The 25,882-nt window shown below is 38.2% G+C and overlaps 1 long non-coding RNA gene across 1 annotated transcript in view; it reads right to left on the reverse strand.

Moving 5' to 3' along the window:
* Positions 1-281: 281 nt before the first annotated feature.
* The window catches only part of LOC132344972 (uncharacterized), a 36,874-nt gene continuing 11,273 nt past the window's right edge, over positions 282-25,882 (reverse strand). The window contains exons 2-3 of the long non-coding RNA XR_009494074.1: positions 3,278-3,389; positions 282-779 (exon numbers count right to left, since the gene is read on the reverse strand). This is a non-coding gene — a long non-coding RNA (uncharacterized lncRNA). The remainder of the gene's footprint in view (positions 780-3,277; positions 3,390-25,882) is intronic.

Consider the following 25,882-nt stretch of genomic DNA (forward strand, 5'->3'; position numbering starts at 1 on the left):
CCCCATGGATTTAGCCTGCCAGGCTCCTCTCTTCATGGGGATTCTCCAGGCAGGAATACTGGAGTGGGTTGCCATGTCCTCCTCCAGGGCATCTTCCCTACCCAGGATCAAATCCGAGTCTCCTGATCTCTGCATTGCAGGTGGATTCTTTACCTGCTGAGCCATTGGGGAAGCCTATGTGTAACTTCACAACAGTTAAAAATAAGAAAAGAAATAAGAATAACCAATACAGATTTAAACATTTTTTAATTTAAAGATCAATGGAAATGCTTTCACTACATGAATGTTTTTGTAAATGTCTTATAGTTTATTTTTACATACATTACTTATTTTTTATTACCACATTAGTCTTTCTAGGAAAGGAACAATTTATGCTTTTAAAAAAGAAACTAAGACAAAGTGCAAAGAGCTGTGATCTGATACAGGTCATAGTGACAATGAGAACATAACTGTGGACTGAAAGTTAGCTTTCAATATTCCTTCCGGGTCTCTCATTTCCTCTCCTCACATCACTGTGCTGCATGCTGGGAGTATGGGTGGACAGAAGGGACTTGGCTGGGCTCTGCTGGTCTTATTCACCCTTTTTCTCCTCAGCCAGCTTGTTCATCAGGTAGGATTTGCCTGTGCAGTAGAGGCCCACGATAGCCACCACCATAACAGGCTGCCTGATGGCAGATAGGATCTTCAGGGCTTTCAGATTAACCAGCAGTCACCCATTAGTGTTCTCACTGAGGCACTCTGGGCCTGGCATGTGGGCCTCTGAGGCCATGTCACCTTGTCTGCAGGGGAAGAGATGGAATGAATTAGAATTTCCAGTCTAAACAGATCAAGAGCTTTCATCAGGTTATTTTGCATTCAGAAGGAGGAATGTAAAAATCTCCATGATATACTTGTGTCCCCAGTTAACAGAGACAATATCAACAAAGAGAAAGATGATCCTAATGCATTTTGTGATTTTTTTTGGCCAATCACAAAAACCTTGGCCATTTATGTCAGCAGATTATTATCAAAGTAGCCCATTTAAAATATTCATATGACAGCGACTTACCAACATTCAATCACCCTCATAAACGAAGTCTTCCATTTAATTTACCATGGAAATCTTCTGTTAGGATTGACATTTAAAAATTTATGAAAGTGAAAATTGCTCAGTTGTGTCCAACTCTTGGGACCCCATTTATAGTCCATGGAATTCTTCAGACCAAAATACTGGAGTGGGTAGCCTTTCCCTTCTCCAGGGGATCTTCCCAACCCAGGGATCAAACCCAGGTCTCCCGCATTGCAGGCAGATTCTTTACCAGCTGAGCCAACAGGGAAGCCCAAGAATGCGGGAATGGGTAGCCATTCCCTTCACCAGCAGACCTTTCCAACCCAGGAATCCAACCGGCATTGCAGGTGGAATTTATATTAGATGTTAAATGTAAAACAAAGTAGGATTCAGAGGGATTTGTTGCACTTCCTAACTGTGAGAGTCCATATTTATTTTTTTATTCATTAATTCTTACTATGAATAAAGAATTTCATGAGCAAATGTTCATCACTTGATATGTCTCAAAGCTATTTTTAATGATTTAACATGCATTTTTTTTCACTAGTTATCCTTATTTCTATTGGAATAATGGTTCACAGACTTTCTCACATTTCTTTTCTAAAAGTGGAACTTACTTTAGCAAACTTTATAAAAATATGTAACATTGTGAATGGAGAAGGCAATGGCACCCCACTCCAGTACTCTTGCCTGGAAAATCCCATGGATGGAGGAGCCTGGAAGGCTACAGTCCATGGTGTCGCTGAGGGTCGGACATGACTGAGCTACTTCACTTATGCTTTTCACTTTCACCCATTGGAGAAGGAAATGGCAGCCCACTCCAGTGTTCTTGCCTGGAGAATCCCAGGGACAGGGGAGCCTGGTAGGCTGCCGTCTATGGGGTGGCACAGAGTCAGACACGACTGAAGTGACTTAGTAGTAGTAGTAGTAACCTTGTGAAACACATGACTTAAGACTCTTCTGAAACCTTGCTATGGACTTGTAGAAGCAAGGGGCTCTGAAACTTAAAATTCATTAGCTTCAAAATAAATTAGCCTCCAAATAAGTGGGGGTAAACTATACAATTGCAAATACTGTATGGTGCTAAAAATTGTGTGTGTGTGTGTGTGTGTGTGTGTGTAAGGGGAGAAAAAGACAATGAATTAAAGATTAAAATATCAGGAAGAGATCAAGAGAGCTAAAGAAGAAAATTATTGAGAGAAAATAGCTATATTTCCAGCCAAACCATTCTAAGTTTTTTGTTTTGTTCTTTTCTCCTGTCTTGTAGAGGAGAAGTAGAAGCAAGAAGAGGATGAAGAGAGGTAGGGGTAAAGAGAGAGGAGTGGGAAGGGAACCAAGGAGAGGAAACTGAAAAGAAGAGAGAGAGGTGTCAGATAGTAGGTGATGAATGGAGCTAGTGTCAAGCCAAGAAAGTCAGTGGAAGAGTCTCCAGAAGGCAAGATCAGAACTCCTTAAGAGACCAGAGAGGGCAAAGTAAACAACAGTGGTGACTTTAGCACTGTTCCAGAGTAGATTCTTTAAATACAAAGCTTTTTAGTAAAGTGGTGGGGTCGAATTCTGTCCTAAGGCTTAAGCCATCCTTGAGGTGGCACCAAGAAATTGAACTTAGTGAACCTGTGCTGTTTCTAAAGGAAGACATCCATTTTGAAGCAGAATTTAAGTGTAGGACCAAAGAGTATGATGTCCTTATAAATCTACATCTTTCACTCTGGGTTTCAGTTTTTTTCCTTGTCTTTAACAGTATCATGTGGCTGTTTCCACTGTAGCTCACTGACTGGTCTCTCCTTCTCATGGAAAAAAAAAAAAATCTGTTACCCTTTCAGTTTCTTAGCTGCAGACAAATTAGTATTGAGCAAGTTGTATCAAAGACAATGGTAATACAATTGTGTCCCCAGTCAACACAGACAACGTCATCAAAGAGAAAGATAATCCTAATTCATTTCAAACTCTTAGTTTAGCTCCATGTCCTTGGTGATTAATTCCACACAAGCACAGTCATGACCATAGGATGGGCTGCCCCTTGCTCACAGCCGAATCTCATCTGACCAATGTCCCAAATCAGGATGAGCTACAGGCTGTCTTGATGCTGATCATTTTTTAGAAAACTAACTAACCCTTACAGATTCCTTCCTACAACTGCACTAATCTTGCCATGGGCTCCTCCTCCCACAGCAGGGCTCCTTTAGCACTGAAGAAGAATCTGCTTTGAGGAAACAGTAAACTTCTTACCTGTTTTCTGCTCAGCTCAGGTAGAGTGGTTCTGTAACAAAGTTCTCCGTCTCTCACTAGATGGTTAGACTTTTATTTCACCAGCTCAGTTTACCAGGTCTTGCCTGCTTTCCTTTAGTAAATAGACAGTTAGAAGTAAAGCAACCTCTCTACCAGATTTAGCGTTATATGGAAAAGAAATGCAAAAAAGCAAAATGGCTGTCTCAGGAGGCCTTACAAATAGCTGTGAAAAGAAGAGAAGCAAAAAGCAAAGGAGAAAAGGAAAGATATAAGCATCTGAATGCAGACTTCCAAAGAATAGCAAGAAGAGATAAGAAAGCCTTCCTCAGTGATCAGTGCAAAGAAATAGAGGAAACAACAAAATGGGAAAGACTAGAGATCTCTTCAAGAAAATTAGAGATACCAAAGGAACATTTCATGCAAAGACGGGCTCAATAAAGGACAGAAATGGTATGGACCTAACAAAAGCAGAAGATATTAAGAAGAGGTGGCAAGAATACACAGAAGAACTGTACAAAAAAAGATCTTTACGACCCAGATAATCATGTCAGTGTGATCACTGACCTAGAGCCAGACATCCTGGAATGTGAAGTCAAGTGGGCCTTAGAAAGCATCACTACGAACAAAGCTAGTGGAGGTGATGGAATTCCAGTTGAGCTATTCCAAATCCTGAAAGATGATGCTATGAAAGTGCTGCACTCAATATGCCAGCAAATTTGGAAAACTCAGCAGTGGCCACGGGACTGGAAAATGTCAGTTTTCATTCCACCCCCCAAAAAAGGCAATGCCGAAGAATGCTCAAACTACCGCACAATTGCACTCATTTTACATGCTAGTAAAGTAATGTTCAAAATTCTCCAAACCAGGCTTCACAAATACAAGAACCGTGAACTTCCTGATGTTCAAGCTGGTTTTAGAAAAGGCAGAGGAACCAGAGATCAAATTGCCAACATCCACTGGATCATGGAAAAAGCAATAGAGTTCCAGAAAAACATCTATTTCTGCTTTATTGACTGTGCCAAAGCCTTTGACTGTGTGGATCGTAAACTGTGGAAAATTCTGAAAGAGATGGGAATACCAGACCACCTGAGCTGCCTCTTGAGAAACCTATATGCAGGTGAGGAAGCAACAGTTAGAACTGGACATGAAACAACAGACTGGTTCCAAATAGGAAAAGGAGTACGTCAAGGCTGTATATTGTCACCCTGATTATTTAACTTATATGCAGAGTACATCATGAGAAATGCTGGACTGGAATAAACACAAAGCTGGAATCAAGATTGCCGGGAGAAATATCAATAACCTGAGATATGCAGATGACACCACCCTTATGGCAGAAAGTGAAGAGGAACTAAAAAGCCTCTTGATGAAAGTGAAAGAGGAGAGTGAAAAAGTTGGCTTAAAGCTCAACATTCAGAAAACGAAGATCATGGCATCCAGTCCCATCCTTCATGGGAAATAGATGGGGAAACAATGGAAATAGTGTCAGACTTTATTTTTCTGGGCTCTAAAATCACTGCAGATGGTGACTGCAGCCATGAAATTAAAAGACACTTACTCCTTGGAAGGAAAGTTATGACCAACCTAGATAGCATATTCAAAAGCAGAGACATTACTTTGCCAACGAAAGTCCATCTACTCAAGGCTATGGTTTTCCAGTGGTCATGTATGGATGTGAGAGTTGGACTGTGAAGAAGGCTGAGCGTGAAGAATTGATGCTTTTGAACTATGGTGTTGGAGAAGACTCTTGAGAGTCCCTTGGACTGCAAGGAAATCCAACCAGTCCATTCTGAAGGAGATCAGCCCTGGGATTTCTTTGGAGGGAATGATGCTGAGGCTGAAACTCCAGTACTGTGGCCACCTCATGCGAAGAGTTGACTCACTGGAAAAGACTCTGATGCTGGGAGGGATTGGGGGCAGGAGGAGAAGGGGACGATAGAGGATGAGATGGCTGGATGGCATCACTGACTCGATGGACGTGAGTCTGAGTGAACTCCGGGAGTTGGTGATGGACAGGGAGGCCTGGCGTGCTGCGATTCATGGGCTCGCAAAGAGTCGGACATGACTGAGTGACTGATCTGAACTGACTGAACTGAAAACACTGAGAACAAAGCAATGACTCAACAACAATAAAAGGAATTTCTTTAAGCTATCCTTGTAGGAAGGAAGATGGGTTTGACACAATTTCTCTAGAACCTTCACATTAATTGTTTTGAAAGACGTCTTAGAGACCATTTAGTGTTGAAAAAGATGTCTGTTAGATCCTAAAATATAATGGAATGTATCTCAGGATTGGGTGTCAGATTGGGACCTAGAATAGGAAGCATATTAATTTTAAGTTTATATATTTTTGAGATTAGTTGTTTGTCAGTTGCTTTATTTGCTATTATTTTCTCCCATTCTGAAGGCTGTCATTTCACCTTGCTTATAGTTTCCTTTGTTGTGCAGAAGCTCTTAATTTTAATTAGGTTCCAGTTATTTATTTTTGCTTTTATTTCCAATATTCTGGGAGGTGGGTCATAGAGGATCCTGCTGTGATTTATGTCGGAGAGTGTTTTGTTTATGTTCTCCTCTAAGAGTTTTTCAGTTTCTGGTTTTATGTTTAGATCTTTAATCCATTTTGAGTTTATTTTTGTGTATGTTGTTAGAAAGTGTTCTAGTTTCATTCTTTTACAAGTGCTTGACCAGTTTTCCCAGCACCACTTGTTAAAGATATTGTCTTTTCTCCCTTGTATATTCTTTCCTCCTTTGTCAAAGATAAGGTGTCCGTAGGTGCCTGGATTTATCTCTGGGCTTTCTATTTTGTTCCGTTGATCTATATTTCCATCTTTGTGGCAGTACCATACAGTCTTAATGACTGTGGATTTGTAGTAGATCGTGAAGTCAGGCAGGTTGATTCCTCCAGTTCCATTCTTCTTTCTCAAGACTGCTTTGCCTATTCAAGGTTTTTTGTATTCCCATACAAATAGTGAAATTATTTGTTCTAGTTCTCTGAAAAATAGCATTGGTAGCTTGATAGGGATTGCATTGAATCTATAGATTGCTTTGAGTAGTATACTCATTTTCACTATGTTGATTCTTCTGATCCATGAACATGGTCTATTTCTCCATCTATTAGTGTCCTCTTTGATTTCTTTCACCAGTGTTTTATAGTTTTCTATATATAGGTCTTTAGTTTCTTTAGGTAGATATATTCTTAAGTGTTTTATTCTTTTCGTTGCAATGGTGAATGGAATTGTTTCCTTAATTTCTCTTTCTATTTTCTCATTATTAGTGTATAGGAATGCAAGGGATTTCTGTGTATTGATTTTATATCCTGCAACTTTACTGTATTCATTGACTAGCTCTAGTAATTTTCTGGTGGAGTCATTAGGGTTTTCTATGTAGAGGATCATGTCATCTGCAAACAGTGAGAGATTTACTTCTTCTTTTCCAATGTGGATTCCTTTTACTTCTTTTTCTGCTCTGATTGCTGTGGCCGAGACTTCCAAAACTATGTAGAATAGTAGTGGAGTGGGCACCCTTGTCTTGTTCCTGACTTTAGGGGAAATGCTTTCAAGTTTTCACCATTAAGGATAATGTTTGCTGTGGGTTTGTCATATATAGCTTTTATTATGTTGAGGTATGTTCCTTCTATTCCTGCTTTCTGGAGAGTTTTTATCATAGATGGATGTTGAATTTTGTCAAAGGCTTTCTCTGCATCTATTGAGATAATCATATGGTTTTTATTTTTCAATTAGTTAATGTGGTGTATTACATTGATTGATTTGTGGATATTGAAGAATCCTTGTATCCCTGACATAAAGCCCACTTGGTCATGGTGTATGGTCTTTTTAATGTGTTGTTGGATTCTGATTGCTAGAATTTTGTTAAGGAGTTTTGCATCTATGTTCATCAGTGATATTGGCCTGTAGTTTTCTTTTTTTGTGGGATCTTTGTCAGGTTTTGGTATTAGGGTGATGGTGGCCTTATAGAATGAGTTTGGAAGTTTACCTTCCTCTGCAATTTTCTGGAAGAGTTTGAGTACGATAGATGTTAGCTCTTCTCTAAGTTTTTGGTAGAATTCAGCTGTGAAGCTGTTTGGACCTGGGCTTTTGTTTGCTGGAAAATTTCTGATTACAGTTTTAATTTCTGTGCCTGTGATGGGTCTGTTAAGATTTTGTATTTCTTTCTGGTCCAGTTTTGGAAAGTTGTACTTTTCTAAGAATTTGTCCATTTCTTCCAAGCTGTCCATTTAATTGGCATGTAATTGCTGATAGTAGTCTCTTATGATCTTTTGTATTTCTGTGTTGTCTGTTGTGATCTCTCCATTTTCATTTCTAATTGTATTGATTTGATTTTTCTCCCTTTGTTTCTTGATGAGTCTGGCTAATGGTTTCTCAATTTTATTTATCCTTTCAAAGAATCAGCTTTTGGCTTTGTTGATTTTTGCTATGGTCTCTTTTGTTTCTTTTGCATTTATATCTGCCCTAATTTTTAAGATTTCTTTCCTTCTACTAACCGTGGGGATCTTCATTTCTTCTTTTTCTAGTTGCTTTAGGTGTAAAGTTAGGTTATTTATTTGACTTTTTTCTTGTTTTGTGAGATATGCCTGTATTGCTATGAACTTTCCCCTTAGCATTGCTTTTACAGTATCCCACAGGTTTTGGGTTGTTGTGTTTTCATTTTCATTCATTTCTATGTATATTTTGATTTCTTCTATGATTTGTTGGTTATTCAGCAGTGTGTTGTTCAGCCTCCATATGTTGCCATTTTTAATAGTTTTTTTTCCTGTAACTGAGATCTAATCTTACTGTATTGTGGTCAGAAAATTTAATTTCCTTAAATAATGGACACATAGTGGATGTGGCTCCTCTTTTATGCATGCTGTAAGTGAGGAAAATGACACATCTTACACATTCATGAACACCAAGGCCCTGGAACCTAATACCCAGTGAACACACAGCATGTGTTCCATGTTCAGTGCTGATCACTCTACGTAGGATAAATAACTGGTATTTTGTAATAGACATTTCTCTACCATTTTATAGGAACTGAGGCACAGAAAGATTAAATGTCTTATCCCAAATCACAGCACTATAAATAATCTGAACCGAACCACTTTTCATCCCAAACCCTCTTGTTAAGCCACTTCACTGTACTGTCTTTCCATGTTTGCTCAGTGAATAGCAGTAGAAGTAACAGCTTTGTTGCTTAATTTTTCTAAGAAGCACATATGTTCAGTTCAGTTCAGTCGCTTAGTCATGTCTGCTCTTTGCGACCTCATGGACCACAGCACATATGTTACAATTGTCTAATTCATTTTTGAGTACAACCATGCAAAATGAGTGATTCGTCTCCATCTTGTGAAAACAAGGAGGCTTCAGGAAGATTAAATAATATCCCTGGTCAAGTTCACTAAGCATGTCGTAGAGGTGGGATGTGAATCTGAAACTCTGTTTACCCTTGAACTATGCTTTTTTCTGCCCCCCTCAACATTACTTCTTAAGGGAGGAAAAGGGAAGTGAGGACGAAGGGAGATATTTATACGTTCTTCTCCTGATCTCATGGAACATCAGTATTTCTCTACGCCTAGAAACCAGTGTCTGAAAGTCAACAAATAGAATTAAGTACTCTCTTTTCTTTTCTTCTTTGCTATTATCTTTTAAAGTGTCTCTGCATAAGGAGCACTGCAACTTGCTTTGAAAAATATGACTTCTCTGGGTCTTTGAACTGCCGGAACACACCCAAGTTCTTCCTGCCTTAGCAGTCTAACAATTTTCTGCATCTGAACCTTTCTTACCCCAGATCTTGGAACAGTTGGTTCCTTCTTGTTCTTAATAGTATCTTCTCCCTGAGGCCTTCCCTGAACATTAATCTCCATCCAATCACCTGCTTTTTTTTTTTTTTTTCCTAACTTTTGCCTGTGACTACCTGAAATTCAAGTTCATAAAAACAGGGACCTCTTGTGTTCACAGATGTATCTCCAGCAAATAGATCAGTGTTTGGCAGAGAGTATAAACTCAATGGATATTATGTGTGACTCAATATAAAATGACTCCAAATATGAGAGTAACCCTACAGTTTGCCAATTTGAAGTATATAAGAAATAGTAAAATGCCTTGGTAAAGTGTTTAGTTTGTTTGCTACTTTTGTTACATTTTTAAAATGATATGTTTTGTGTACATATAATACTGATATAGTTTTTTCTCTTACTGAATTTTTATAATAAAATAATTTTTAATTGAAATATAGTTGACCTACAATATTATGTTAGTGTCAGGTATACTACATGATGACATAGTTTGACATGTGCATACATTATGAGATGAGCACCACAATAAATCTGTAACCATCTGTCCCCATACAATGTTGTTAAAATATCAGGACCATATAGCTTATGCTGTACATTGCATTCCTGTGGTTTACGCATTATATAGCTGGAGGTTTGTAACTCAAGCCCCTCACCCCTTTGCCTGCCATGGCTCTGTATTTGCAAAAGTGCACTGAAACACTGTGGTGCTGTGGCCTCACGCACTGTACTAACTGTGACATTCCAAGTAGTCATGTTACAAATTTAAAAGTCTCTGACTCTCCTCTACTTTTTCTTATGAGTAAGAGTTTTCTTATGTCAGTTAAGGACAGCTTGAAACTATTTTATTGAACATATATCAGTCAAAAGTGAAAGCAAGAATAGACTTAGTTTCTCAGAAATTCACTGGTTATTAGGAAACCAGCTCCTTCCTGATTAGTATAGTGGGTTGTATGCAGTTTTGTTCATTTTTTATGTCAGGCTGCTTGAAATATTTTCTAGGGACATTTTTTTTTTCTAAATGCTAGCTGTGAGGAAGCTTTAAACCCTCACTTTCCCATGTACTTGGAGTTGCAATTACTAGAATACTTATATTCTAAAAGATAGTCACAGATCAAGTTAATTTGCATGTTTCTACTATTACATTACAACTTTTCATGAAAAACTTTGTATATGTATAAATTCTTAGTGGTTTCAAATGTTTTCCAGGATTTCAGTTCCCATAAAACCACCTCTGAATTTCAGGCATGGAATGTTTTTATATTAGGCTGCTTTTCATGTGAAAAACTCCATGCAGCCTTTCTAGGGTACCCAGCACCAGAGACACAGTCATTCAGCTAGAGTCACTAAGTGTCATATACAAAGGAGTCAAGGTCAGCATGTGAGAAAAAGAATCTGCAATATACATGTATGTATAGAAAGCAGGCTCCGGGAGTTGCTGATGAACAGAGAAGCCTGGCATGCTGCAGTCTGTGTGGTTGCAAAGAGTTGGATATGACTGAGCAACTGAACTGACTGAACTGACAAGAAGCGTATGGGTTGGATTCCTGGGTCGGGAAGATCCCCTGGAGGGGGCATGGCAACCCACTCCAGTTTTATTGCTTGGAGAACCCCCATGGACAGAGGAACCTGGCGGGCTACAGTCCAAGGGGTTGAAAAGAGTCAGACATGACAACGAACACACACAGACAATTTATTTTGATATCAGTGATAGGAAATGGATTGAATTCTAGTATTTTTTAAAAAGAGCCTGACAGTTCTTATTATTTTTCAGGTAATCTATTCTGTGCTTTCTGTCCATCCTAGTAAAGTCAGTATCACACTTTAAATGGCTATCATTTATATTTTCTTTAAAAATGTAGTGAAGTCTTTTCAGGTCCATGTTTGGGCTCCTCTTACCAACAAATTCTTAGTGACACTTAGGACCACTTTGTGAAATTCCTCCATAATTGGGATTGCATTGGATATAACAGGAAAATACGGATTTATAGGCACTGTTTTTAGTTAATTGCATTCATATTCAAGATGGATTGCTGCTTTCTTTAAAGCCCTTTTTAAGTCTTTTGATATTATTGTGTACTTTTCTATATTTCTGTTCAAATTCAAATTATGAATATTGATGCCTTATTATTTTTCCTTTTTATTTGTAATTTAAAACAAGTAATATAAATTTTACACTATTTTAAGTGTACAAATTAAGAGATGCTTGCTCCTTGGATAAAAAACTATGACAAACCTAGACAGTGTATTAAAAAGCAGAGACATCACTTTGCCAACAAAGGTCTGTATAGTCAAAGATATGGTTTTTCCGGTAGTCATGTACCAATGTGACAGTTGAACCATAAAGAAGGTTGAGCACTGAAGAATTGATGCTTTTCAATTGTGGTTCTGGAGAAGACTCTTGAGAGTCCCTTGGACAGCAAGGAGATCAAACCAGTCAATCCTAAAGTAAATCAACCCTGAATATTCTTTGGAAAGATTGATGCTGAAGCTGAAGCGTGAATATTTCGACCACCTGATGAGAAGAGCTGACTCACTGGAAAAGACCCTGATGCTGCTGGGAAAGAGTGAAGGGAGAAGAGGGCAGCAGAGGATGAGATGCTTAGATAGCACCACAGAATCAATGGACATGAATTTGAGCAAGATCCAGGAGATAGTGAAGGACAGAGGTGCCTGGTGTGCTGCAGTCCATGGGTTCACAAACAGCTGGACACGACTTAGTGACTGAACAACAACAAATGCTGTCCTCCTAGAATGAATTTGGAAGTGATCCCTCCTTTTCAGTTTTTGAGAGACTTTGGTGAAGGAAGTTGCTGTTAATAGTTCTTTATGTCTTTATTTTCCCACCAATAGTGCACAAGGGTTGCCTTTTCTTCATATCATTGTCAATATTTGCTATCTGCTGTCTTTTTAATAACAGCCGTTCTGACAGGTAAATATCTCATTCTCATTTTGATGCATTTCCCTCACGATTGGTGATGTTGAACACCTTTTCATCTGTCTGTTGGGCATCTGTATGTCTTTTATGGAAAAATATCTACTCAGATCCTCTACTCATTTTTAAATCACTATACTTAGCTCTCTTGAGTTCAATACTTGAAGCTGTGAGTTTAGTTTTGGGATGTAAAAATTATTCTCTGCTATTGTTGCATACCTTTCAGCTCTTAATATTGTATGAGTCTATTGCACAAGTCAGGTCATGGAAAAACAGCCAAGGGTTATAGTTTTCTGGCTGCTTTACAGCTAAGTCTAGACACATGGTTAAGTTTGAACATAGAATATGGGCAGAAGCACGTGTGGAAAGGAGCCATAGAATGCTCAGCCTATACTCTACCAGTCTGTGTTTCCCTTCTTATTGTCTAGACCACAGACTTGGCAGTAGTCAAGTTGTGACCTTTCAGGTAAGCAAAATGTCTTAGTGAGTACAGAATATCAAACAGGAAGGAAACAATCCCTGAATGACCTTGTGGGAAATCCTTTCACATAAGCCTGTATCAGTCATGCCTTCCAGTCCATAGCAACAGCCTCCTAGCTGACCTCTATCTCCAGTGTTCACTTTATTCTCTCCTCCTCCCATCAGAGAGATGTTTGTCAAGCACAGCTCTGGGCAAGCCTAGACTCTCCCTATCTGTGAAATAAAGCCCCTGACACTAAAGCCCTGAAATAAAGCCTAGGTCCCAACTGATCATTCAAACTCTCTATGAACCTCTATCCTGACTTCAGCGGATCCTGGCTGACCCCTAGAGGTCACTCCCCCACCTCTGTATATTTGCTTATTCCCCTTCTACTCCCTCAGATTATGATGTAAAGTCAGTGTCACTTGCTTAGTCGTGTCTGATTCTGTGACCCCATGGACTGTAGCCATCAGGCTTCTCTGTCCATGGGATTGTCCCTGCAAGAATACTAGAGTGGATTACCATTTTTCTCCTCCAGGGGATTTTATTTACCCAAGATCAACTGAACCCTTGTTTCCTGCAGTGCCAACTTTGGCAATGGATTCTTTACCACTGAACCACCTGGAAAGCACCCTCCCACCTCTGTATGTTTGCTTATTTCCCTCTTACTCCCTTGAATTAAAGGTCCCAGTAAAATGTACGCCCGTGTACTGCAGAAAAGCCATAGCATTTTGATTCTTTACCAGCTGAACTACCAGGGATACCCTTTCAACTTTAACACTAACCAAAAAAAAAGCGTATATTTTAACACTTCAAATTGGGGAGGACAGGATATAAACTCAAATTAAGAGGCAGATTTTTCATGAAAAATGTGATTGGTTGCATCTCATCACATGTCAAAAGAAACAGGTATATTTAATTTCTTAAGTTAGAAATTTGTTTCCTGATTTTTTTCTATGTAAAATCTTTCTTGATTCATCTGTCATTTTAAGAGTCTTTTTTTGACAGCATTACAAAAAGTGAATCTCTAACATCTTAATAGTTGGGTGTTTTTACAGTATTGTCAGAGTCAACTTCACACAAAGATACTGCTGAAAATGAAATTAACATTTTTAATGTCTTGTTATCCACTAAGAATATTCTGAGCAAAGTGGCTGATGAACCAAAGTGCACAAAGTTCCCAAGACACAGTTCCTATCTGTATCCATCCAGAGGCCAACAGATGTTGGGTAATGGATCATGCAATTTTAGCTTACTAATTCAATACAGAGGAGTGCCTTACATTCTTATATTTTTAGCTTCTCCAGAATTATTACACTAACATTCAATGATTATTAGAAGTACCCTAATAGAAGAAAAACTGAAAGCTGAGGGAAAATGCTAGATGATTTGACAGATTTGAAAAATTTATTGGTCATGGTTGCTATGCACACTTAAATAAATATTCACTTTTGAATTTTTTTCTTATTTTTAAAAATTATAAAATTTAGTTGAATTACAATGTGTTAATTTCTGCTTCACAGCAACCAATTGAGTTTGAATTTGTATTTATACATCATTGAAAATGAATTCCCCAAATATGTAAACTCTGGTTCCCCCAAATCTGCATTCATTCCAGTGAAAAAAATGAGCCTCCAAATGATAGTGATTATTTTGAACTATAAAATCATATGTTTTATAAACATACACATTCAGACCTTTTAGTGGGGCAACTTTGGACAAGAGAGCTCCTCTGACATGGGCTCCAGGAGGGCCTGAATGACTGTCTAAAGTTACCCCACCTTAGGCAGAGGACTGGAAGCAGTGTGAGAACATGTGAATGCTGTATAGCACAGTCTTTGCTCTCTGTATCTTGAGGTCATGAAATGTCCAACTCATTGAGTTGAAAAAATACAAAGAAGAGCCTCCCTCAAACGTGGGACTCTTGTCAGACCTGGGAAATCCTCAGACACCTGCACTATTTTTTTCTCTATTCCTGTCAAACTCTAAACAAGAAATGTCTTCTTCCAGTTAAATAAATTAAACCTTGATACATATCTTTCTCTAAACACGATGCAGGTCTTTCCCTTCCTTGTGGACAGATAACAAGATATAGATTAATAGAGGTTACATTCATTCTGTAATGTTATGGAATTTAGCTTATGAAGGTGTGTGGTGAATAGGGAATAGAGCATGTTTCCTGAGAAAGTATTTAATATGGAAAGTTTTGATTGCCAGTCTTTGCTGAAATGGAAACAACTTCTTTCCCTTTGGGGCCCTTAATTTCTTACTAGTTTTAACTCCTTTAGCCCTGGGGCCGCCAGGATTACCAGCTGTGACTTAAGTTGTGTACTTCTGTTCCCTCACAGGTTTCCATCTGGGATCCACAGTGTGATCTGAATCCAAGGTCATCTAAATGTTATGTACTCCATTCCTACAAATAGTGTTTCTTATGGACATAGAGGATTTGGACAATGAGGATCATGGAAAAAATCTTATTTGCCCAGGGATTTTAATTTGCCCTCTTAATTCAACTTTTGTGACATATTCCTGCAAATTGTAAACCCAAATGGTGGATGTGAATGTGCTCAGTCACTTGGTTGTGTCCTACTCTTTGCGACCCCATAGGCAGTAGCCCACCAGGTTCCTCTTTGTCCATGGGACTTCCCAGGCAAGAATACTGGAGTGGGCTGCAACTGTCTTCTCCAGGGAAACTTCCTGACCCAGGGGTTGAACCCTCATCTCTAGCATCTTTTGAATTGGTGGCAAGGATTCTTTACCACTAGCACCTACTGGGAAGCCAACATTTTACATCCAACGTTAATGTTGAGTAATAAAGTTTTCTTGACCAGTAGAAACATCTGTATTTTAAGGCAAGATTTTCATCTGATTTTTAACACTGGGAAGAATAACACAATTTAATAAATGCTTTACCGAATTGTGGAATGCAGGGCTCTGTATTAAGTCTTACAGACACTGCAGTGAAGAAAGGACCAGAGGCTAGTTTGGGAGATGACAGTACAGAGTGTGATCAGTGTAGGATGCCATGGATGCAGCCCTGCTGTACACACAGAGAAAGTTTCACTGTGAGACAACCGCTAAACTGTAACATGTGAGGCCAGTAGGAGCCACCAATTAGAATGTGTGGAGTTATGAGGTTGGATACAGGAGCCTTGAAAACAGGCTTTCAATATATGTAAACTGTAAAGGAATATATTTAAAGTGTATCTAGTAAGGCTTTCTCTGCTCCAGAAACATTCATAAAGATTGTGGTTCAAATTTTGGGCTTTGCGGATTGATTCTTTACTCCTCAAAAGGACAAGTTTGAGCAATGAAAAACATAGTAAATGTGATATTTTTTGTTACACTGAATTATATAGTAGGTGGAATCTGTCATTTTTATGTTAGACTGAGTCTGAGTCTACACTGATGTAGCACCATGACAATAGGCTTCCTTTATGGAAAAAAACAATTTTTTTTTTAAGTTCTGAATTAAAATTATCTTTAATATAAAAAGTTTTAAAGTATTCAAACTCTCAATATTTAAAGTTTTCAATATAAAGTATAAAACTAAGGTGGATTCCTAGTGTTGAAATAGACTGTACTTAAACTTACTCCTTGGAAGGAAAGTTATGACCAACCTAGATAGCATATTGAAAATCAGAGACATTACTTTGCCAACAAAGGTCTGTCTAGTCAAGGCTATGCTTTTTCCAATGGTCATGTATGGATGTGAGAGTTGGACTGTGAAGAAGGATGAGCACCGAAGAATTGATGCTTTTGAACTGTGGTGTTGGAGAAGACTCTTGAAAGTCCCTTGGACTGCAAGGAGATCCAACCAGTCCATTCTAAAGGAGATCAGTCCTGGGTGTTCTTTGGAAGGACTGATGCTAAAGCTGAAACTCCAGTACTATGGCCACCTCATGCGAAGAGTTGACTCATTGGAAAAGACTCTGATGCTGGGAGGGATTGGGGGCAGGAGGAGAAGGGACGACAGAGGATGAGATGGCTGGATGGCATCACCGACTAGATGGACATGAGCTTGAGTGAACTCCAGGAGTTGGTGATGGACAGGGAGGCCTGGCATGCTGCGATGCATGGGGTTGCAAAGAGTCGGACACAAGTGAGCGACTGAAATGAACTGAACTGAACTGAACTGAACCTTATTCATTTTTATCTAGCTGCATTCTTCAAGGCACCAAAATACATCAAATTATTCATGACAATGGAAATAAAATTGCTTACTAACTTTAGGACCCATAGTGTGATTTGAGTAGTGTCTAATTCTATTTGTTCAACCTTCAGGGTCTTTCATGTCTTGCCTAAATCTCCTTGACTGCCATTCCCAGAGAGGTATCCACTGCTTCAGTCAAATGTAATGACTTTATAACACCTTCATATGATGGTGCTTTTAAGAATTCTGACTTGGCTTGTGTTGGCCCTCCCACTTGCATGATCCTTTTGTCTCCACACGTCCACATTCTACCACTTCTTCTTCAACTGTTTTCTTTTTTGCCTATTACTGTCATTTCATAATAAGATATATTATTGCTACATCTTTTTTTGTTAACTGGATTTACTCCTTTTTCTTTTTTCATTGTAGCTTTGGTTTCCCTTCTGGCAGAGATTATAAACTTGTTTGCAGTTGTACTTTTACTTAATGGTATGCCCATCCACAAAGTCATCTTTTTGAGTGCAAGGACTGTCATAAGGAACTTTTCTTAAACACCACCAAATATACTGCCTGGCATTTAGTAGATGCCCAATGAATTGTTCTTGAGTTTAGTTGAATAGCTCTGTGTTTCTAATATTGCCATGTTTCTAATATTGCATTAAATTTACTAAAGATAGGCGGTCCTAAGATGGCAGAGGAAAAGGATGGGAAGACCACTTTCTCCCCCACAAATTCATCAAAAGATCATTTGAACGCTGAGCAAATTTCACAAAACAATTTCTGAACGTGGCAGAGAACACCAGGCACCCAGAAAGGCAGCACATTCTCTTCAAAAGGAGGTCACCTCTATCTCCTCCATCCCCCTTCTCTTCTCTACCCAAATCTTTGAATCTCTTTAGGTGTTCTGGGTTGTGGAGCACACGTAGGGAACTGATTACTGGCTAGATCTGTCTCTCTCCTTTTGCCTTCCCCTCTTCTCCTCCTGGTCACCTCTATCTCCTTCCTCCCTCTTCTCTTCTCTTCTCTTCTCTTCTCTGTGTAACTCTGTGAACCTCTCTGAGTGTTCCAGACTATGGAGAGCACATAGGGAATTGATTCCTGGCTAGATTACTCGCTCCTCTTTTGATTCCCTCTTTTCTCCTCCTGGTCACCTCTATCTCCCTCCTCCCTCTTCTCTTCTCCATGTAACTCTGTGAACCTCTCTGGGTGTCCCTCGCTGGAGAATCTTTTCACCATTAACCTAGATGTTTTATCATAAGTGCTGTATGGATGGAGAAGTCTTGAGGCTACTGTAAGAATAAGACTGAAAGCCAGAGCCAGGAGGCTTAAATCCAAAGCTTGAGAACACCAGAAAACTCCTGACTCCAGGGACCATTAATTGACAAAAGCTCATCCAAAAGCCTCCATACCTACACTGGAACTAAGCTCCACCCAAGAGCCAACAAGTTTCAGAGCAAGACATACCAAGCTAATTCTCCCAACAACGAAGGAACATAACCCTGAGCATTAAAATACAGGCGGCCAAAGTCACACCAAACCCATAGACACCTCAAAACTCACTACTGGACACTTCATTGCACTCCAGAGAGAAGAAATCCAGCTCCACTCGCCAGAACACCAATGCAAGCTTCCCTAACCAAGAAACCTTGACAAGCCACTCGTCCAACCCCACCCACAGGGAGGAACCTCCACAATAAAGAGGAACCACAAACTTCCAGCATACAGAAAGGCCACCCCAAACACAGCAATCTAAACAAGATGAAAAGGCAAAGAAATATTCATCAGGTAAAGGAATGTGATAAATGCCCACCAAACCAAACCAAAGAGGAGGAGATAGGTAGTCTAACTGGAAAATAATTCAGAATAATGGTAGTAAAAATGATCCAAAATCTTGAAAACAAAATGGAGTTCCAGATAAATAGTCTGGAGACAAGGAATGAGAATATGCAAGAAATGTTTAACAAGGACCTAGAAGAGATAAAAAAGTGTCAATCAATAATGAATAATGCAATAAGTGAGATCAAAAGCACTCTGGAGGGAACCAACAGTAGAATAACTGAGGCACAAGATAGGATAAGTGAGGTGGAAGATAGAATGGTGGAAATAAATGAAGCAGAGAGGAAAAAAGAATTAAATGGGGACAAACTTAAAGACCTCTGGGAGAATGTCAAATGCCCGAACATTCAAATCATAGAAGTCCCAGAAGAAGAAGACAAAAAGAAATGCCATGAGAAAATACATGAGGAGATAATAGTTGAAAACTTCCCTAAAATGGGGAAGGAAATAGCCACCCAAGTCCAAGAAACCCCGAGAGTCCAAAACAGGATAAATACAAGGTGAAACACCCCAAGACACATATTAATCAAATTAATGAAGATCAAACACAATGAACAAATACTAAAAACTGCAAGGGAAAAACAACAAATAACCCATAAGGAGATTCCCATAGGATAACAGCTGATCTTTGAATAGAAACTCTTCACGCCAGAAGGGAATGGCAAGACATACTTAAAGTGATGAAAGAGAAAAACCTACAACCCCGATTACTGTACCCAGCAAGGATTTCATTCAAATATGAAGGAGAAATCAAAAGCTTTACAAATAAACAAAGCTGAGACAGCTCAGCACCACCAAACCAGCTCTTCAACAAATGCTAAAGGATCTTCTCTAGACAGGAAACAGAGGAAAGGTGTATAAACTTGAACCCAAAACAACAAAGTAAATGGCACTGGGATCGTACTTATCAATAATTACCTTAAATGTAAATGGGTTGAATCCCCCAACCAAAAGATAAAGACCGGCTGAATGGATACAAAAATAAGACACCTATATATGCTGTCTACAAGAGATCCACCTCAAAACAAAGGACACATACAGACTGAAAGTGAAGGGCTGGAAAAAGATATTTCACGCAAATGGAGACCAAAAGAAAGCAGGAGTAGCAATACTTATATCAGATAAAATAGACTTTGAAATAAAGGCCATGAAAAGAGACAAAGAAAGACACTACATAATGATCAAAGGATCAATCCAAAAAGAAGATATAACAATTATATATGTACCCAACATAGGAGCACTGTAATATGTAAGGCAAATGTTGACAACTATTAAGGGGAAATGAACAGTAACACAATAATAGTGGGAGACTTTAATACCCTACTCACACCTATGGATAGATCAACTAAACAGAAAATTAGCAAGGAAACACAAACTTTAAATGATACAATGGACCAGTTAGACCTAATTGATATCTATAGGACATTCCACTCCAAAACAATGAATTTCACCTTTTTCTCAAGTGCACACAGAACCTTCTCCAGGATAGATCACATCCTAGGCCATAAATCTAGCCTTGGTAAATTCAAAAAAATTGAAATCATCTCAAGCATCTTTTTTGATTACAATGCAGTAAGATTAGATGTCACCTACAGGAAAAAAAAACTATTAAAAATACAAACATGGCGTCTAAACAACACACTTCTGAATAACCAACAAATCACAAAAGAAATCAAAAAAGAAATAAAAATATGCATAGAAATGAATGAAAATGAGAACACAACAACCCAAAATCTATGGGATTCAGTAAAAGCAGTGCTAAGGGGAAGTTTCATAGCAATACAAGCTTACCTCAAGAAACAAGAGGAAAATCAAATAAATAACCTAACTCTCCACCTAAAGCAATTAAAAAAAGAAGAAATGAAGAACCCCAGGGTTAGAAGGAAAGTAATCATAAAAATTAGGCCAGAAATAAATGAAAAAGAGACAAAGGAGATCATAGCAAAAATCAACAAAGCTAAAAGCTGGTTCTTCAAGAAGATAAATAAAATAGACAAACCATTAGCCAGACTCATCAAGAAAAAAATGGAGAAGAATCAAATCAACAAAATTAGAAATGAAAATGGAGAAATCACAACAGGCAACACAGAATGCAAAGGATCAGAAGGACTACTATTGGCAACTACATGCCAATAAAATGGACAATTTGGAAGAAATGTACAAATTCACAAATTCTTAGAAAAGTATAACTTTCCAAAACTGAACCAGGTAGAAATAGAAAATCTTAACAGACCCACCACAAACTCAGATATCAAAACTGTAATCAGAAATCTTCCAGCAAACAAAAGCCCAGGACCAGACGGCTTCACAGCTGAATTCTACCAAAAATTTAGAGAGGAGCTAACACTTATCCTACTCAAACTCCTCCAGAAAACTGCAGAGGAAGGTAAACTTCCAAATTCATTCTATGAGGCCACCATCACCCTAATACCAAAATCAAAGATGCCACACACACACACAAAAAACAACAACAACTACAGCCCAATATCACTGATGAACATAGATGCAAAAATCCTTAACAACATCCTAGCAAACAGAACCCAACAACATATTAAAAAGATCATACATCATGGCCACGTGGGCTTTATGCCAGGGATACAAGGATTCTTCAATATTCACAAATCAATCAATGTAATACACCCCATTAACAAATTGAAAGATAAAAAGCGTATGATTATCTCAATAGATGGAGAGAAAGCATTTGACAAAATTCAACACTCATTTATGATAAAAACCCTCCAGAAAGCAGGCATAGAAAGAACATACCTCAACATAATAAAAGCCATATATGATAAACCCACAGCAAACATCCTCAATGGTGAAAACATGAAAGCATTTCCCCTAAAGTCAGGAACAAGACAAGGGTGGCCACTCTCACCATTATTATTCAACATAGTTCTGGAAGTTTTAGCCTCAGCAATCAGAGAAGAAAAAGAAATAAAAGGAATCCAGATTGGAAAAGAAGAATTAAAACTCCCACTGTTTGCAGATGACATGATCCTCCACATAGAAAACCCTAAAGACACCACCAGGAAATTAGTAGAGCTGATAAATGAATATAGTAAAGTTTCAGGATATAAAATTAACACACAGAAATCCCTTGCATTCCTATACACTAACAATGAGAAAACTGAGAAATTAAGGAATTAATTCCATTCACCATTGCAACGAAAAGAATAAAACACTTAGGAATAAAACTACCTAAAAGAAACAAAAGACCTATATATAGAAAACTATAAAATACTGATGAAAGAAATCAAAGATGACACAAATAGATGAAAAAATATCCTATGTTCATGGATCACAAGAATCAATATAGTGAAAATGAGTATACTACCCAAAGCGATCTATAGATTCAACGCAATCCCTATCAAGCTACCAACGGTATTTTTCAGAGAACTAGAACAAATAATTTCACAATTTGTATGGAAATACAGAAATCCTCAAATAGCCAAAGCAATCTTGAGAAAGAAGAATGGAACTGGAGGAATCAACCTGCCTGACTTCAGGCTCTACTACAAAGCCACAGTCATCAAGACAGTATGGTACTGGCACCAAGACAGAAATATAGATAACTGAAACAAAATAGAAAGCCCAGAGATAAATCCATGCACTTTATCTTTGTCACATTTATCTTTGACAAAGGAGGCAAGAATATACAATGGAGAAAGGACAATCTGGTTAACAAGTGGTGCTGGGAAAACTGGTCAACCACTTGTAAAAGAATGAAACTAGAACACTATCTAACACCATACACAAAAATGAACTCAAAATGGATTAAAGATCTAAATGTAAGACCAAAAACTATAAAACTCCTAGAGGAAAACATAGGCAAAACACTCTCTGACATAAATCACATCAAGATCCCCTATGACCCACCTCCCAGAGTAATGGAAATAAAAGCAAAAATAAACAAATGGGACCTAATTAAACTGAAAAGTTTTTGCACAACGAAGGAAACTCTAAGCAAGGTGAAAAGACAGCCTTCAGAATGGGAAAAAAATAATAGCAAACGAAGCAACTGACAAGAATTAATCTCAAAAATATACAAGCAGTTCATGCAGCTCAATTCCAAAAAAATAAACAACCCAATGAAAAAATGGGCCAAAGAACTAAACATACATTTTTCCAAAGAAGACATATAGATGGCTAACAAACACATGAAAAGAAGCTCAACATCACTCATTATCAGAGAAATGCTAATCAAAACCACAATGAGGTACCATTTCACGCCAGTCGGAATGGCTGCTATCCAAAAGTTTACAAGCAATAAATGCTGGAGAGGGTGCAGAGAAAAGGGAACCCTCTTACACTGTTAGTAGGAATGCAAAATGGTACAGCCACTATGGAGAACAGTGTGGAGATTCCTTAAAAACTGGAAATAGAACTGCCATATGACCCAGCAATCCCACTTCTAGGCGTACACACCGAGGAAACCAGAATTGAAAGAGACACGTGTATCCCAATGTTCATCACAGCACTGTTTGCAATAGCCAGGACATGGAAGCAACCTAGATGTCCATCAGCAGACAAATGGATAAGAAAGCTGTGGTACATATACACAATGGAGTATTACTCAGCCATTAAAAAGAATACATTTGAATCAGTTCTAATGAGATGGATGAAACTGGAACCTATTATACAGAGTGAAGTAAGCCAGAAAGAAAAACACCAATACAGTATACTTACACATATATATGGAATTTATAAAGATGGTAATAATAACCCTGTATACAAGACAGCAAAAGAGACACAGATGTATAGAACAGTCTTTTGGACTCTGTGGGAGAGAGAGAGGGTGGCATGATTTGGGAGAATGATATTGAAACATGTATAATATCATATATGAAACAAATTGCCAGTCCAGGTTCAATGCATGATACAGGATGCTTGAGGCTGGTGCACTGGGATTACCCAGAGGGATGGTATGGGGAGGGAGGTAGGAGGGGGGTTCAGGATGGGGAACATGTGTATACCCATGGTGGATTCATGTTTATGTATGGCAAAACCAATACAATATTGTAAAGTAATTAGCCTCCAATTAAAATAAATAAATTTATATTAAAAAATAAAATGAATGCATTTGAATCAGTTGTAATGAGGTGGATGAAACTGGAGCCTATTATACAGAGTAAAGTAAGTCAGAAAGAAATACACCAATACAGTATACTAATACATATATATGGAATGTAGAAAGATGGTAATGATGACCCTATATGTGAGACAGCAAAAGAGACACAGATGTAAAGAACAGACCGTTGGACTCTGTGGGAGAAGGCAAGGGTGGGATGATTTGAGAGAATACCATTGAAACATGTATATTACCATATGTGAAATAGATCACCAGTCCAAGTTCAATGCATGAGACAGGGTGCTCAGGGCTGGAGCACTGGGATGACCCTGAGGAATGGGATGGGGAAGGAGGTGGGAGTGGGGTTCGGAATGGGGAACCTATGTACACCCATGGCTGATTCATGTGAATGTATGGCAAAAAAAAGCACCACAATATTGTAAAGTAATTAGCCTCCAAATAAATTTGCTAAAGATATAATTCTTTGCTTATTATTTCACACCTACTATCTTCTAGTCTTTATATTAATGAATTAAACAGTGAGTGAATGAAGGAAAGAAGAACTGACTTCTTAGTCCTTTAATACAATTTCTAGAGTGACTGTAATAACGACTCTTAGACCTTGCAGGAGCTGTGCTTCTGAGTAGCAACTTTGTCTATAATAGCATGGGCACCATCAACAACCAGGTGAACGAATTAACCCTGTGTTATTCAGTTAATAGATATGGCAGCTGAGACTGTTTCTTCTTTTCTGCACCTCAGTTGTCATGGTTGAAAAGGGGCCTAGGGCAAAAGTTAATGTTTATAATTTTTTTCTGAGATCTGGACAGTGGGGTGTAGAATATTTTTACTTTCTTTTCTAAGTTTCCAGCTATGTGACTCAACTAACAGCTAATTAGAACAAAATGTTCCTTGAAACCTGATGAAATAAAAGACTCCACTGAGTTTTTAAATGTCTTTCCAAATTTTGTTTGGCCTATCTGGTTTTTGCCTTAGAGATAAAGATAGGTGGATACCCCATCATTAAAGATGAGTACTTGGAAGATGCCTTGAAGTTGATTCAAGGTACTAGAGCATGGCCTGCATGATAAGCTTTCAGCAGTGGATAGGATCAACTAAGTACCATCATTCTGAATTGGCTTCAACTTCTGAGCCTGAAATGAGATTCATACTAAAAGTAGTGATTGTTAAGTGGCAAATGGTGACTGATATTCAATTCTTACCCTGGATAAGCTCAGTGAAGAAATAGTCAAGGTTCTCCAGAAAAACTATATATAATTATAGAAATTACAGAAATTGTTTCTTCCAATTATGCAGGCCAAGTAGTACCATGCTTTGTAAGCTAGAGAAAAACAAAGTTAGTGGTATAATTCAGTTTGAGTCTGAAGGCCTGAGACAAGGGAAACTGATGTCATATAACACTCAGTCCAAGGCTGAGGGTCTAGGAGCCAGAGGGAGGCTGATATAAATGCCAATTCCTACCTCCTCCTGATGTTGAAGAATGTAGGAGGATGAAGGAACTTTGTTTTCCGTTTGTCTTTTTGTTTTATTTGATTTGTTAAGGGATTGGATGAGGCCCACTGATATTGCTGAGACTGGACCTTCTTCACTTAGTCCATTGAATCAAATGTTAATCTTTTCCAGAAAACCCCTCACAGACCTACTCAGAAATAGTGTTTTGCAAGCTTTCTGGGCATCCTTTAGCTCTTTGATTCATAAAACGAACAATCCCAAAATTTGAGAACCAATGTTGGCACAAATAATTTTATACCAATTGATACCATGAAAATAACTTTCCAGCTTATAGTAAGTGCTATAACTTCCCAAGGCTCACATATGTATGTTCCTTATTTTGTGCTTTTCCTGTTCTTCACTTCCAAAAAGAGTTCATCAGAGCAATGGTGAATAAACATGGAGTCTCAAGAAATAAAATTATGTCATTTTAAAAATATATTTCATAAAGCATATTTTACTAGTTCCTCAACAGTTACATCTTTCAGAAAAAGGATATTTATAGCTAAATGTTTTCCCCCAAATGATGTATCCTTCCAGAAGACTATCACATATTTTATTTTACTTTGCTCAGGACTTAACTATTCATTCTACAGCCTCACACATTACAGTACCCATTTTGCTATTATAATTTTAATACATTTGTTGTATTTGGCACAATGGATAACTGATGGCACCAAGAAAGGATATTTTTGTTTACTCATTCATTTATTCATTCCATCCACAAATGTTTGTTAAACACATAGTAAGGACCACAAAATGACTCTGTAAGGCATTGTCAAGTGTGATATAATCTGATATAGATAAGGGATGAGCTCTAAATTATATTTAGGTTAACCTCACTCTT

Source organism: Bos taurus, chromosome 3, assembly GCF_002263795.3.
Source record: "Bos taurus isolate L1 Dominette 01449 registration number 42190680 breed Hereford chromosome 3, ARS-UCD2.0, whole genome shotgun sequence".
NCBI lineage: Eukaryota > Metazoa > Chordata > Mammalia > Artiodactyla > Bovidae > Bos > Bos taurus.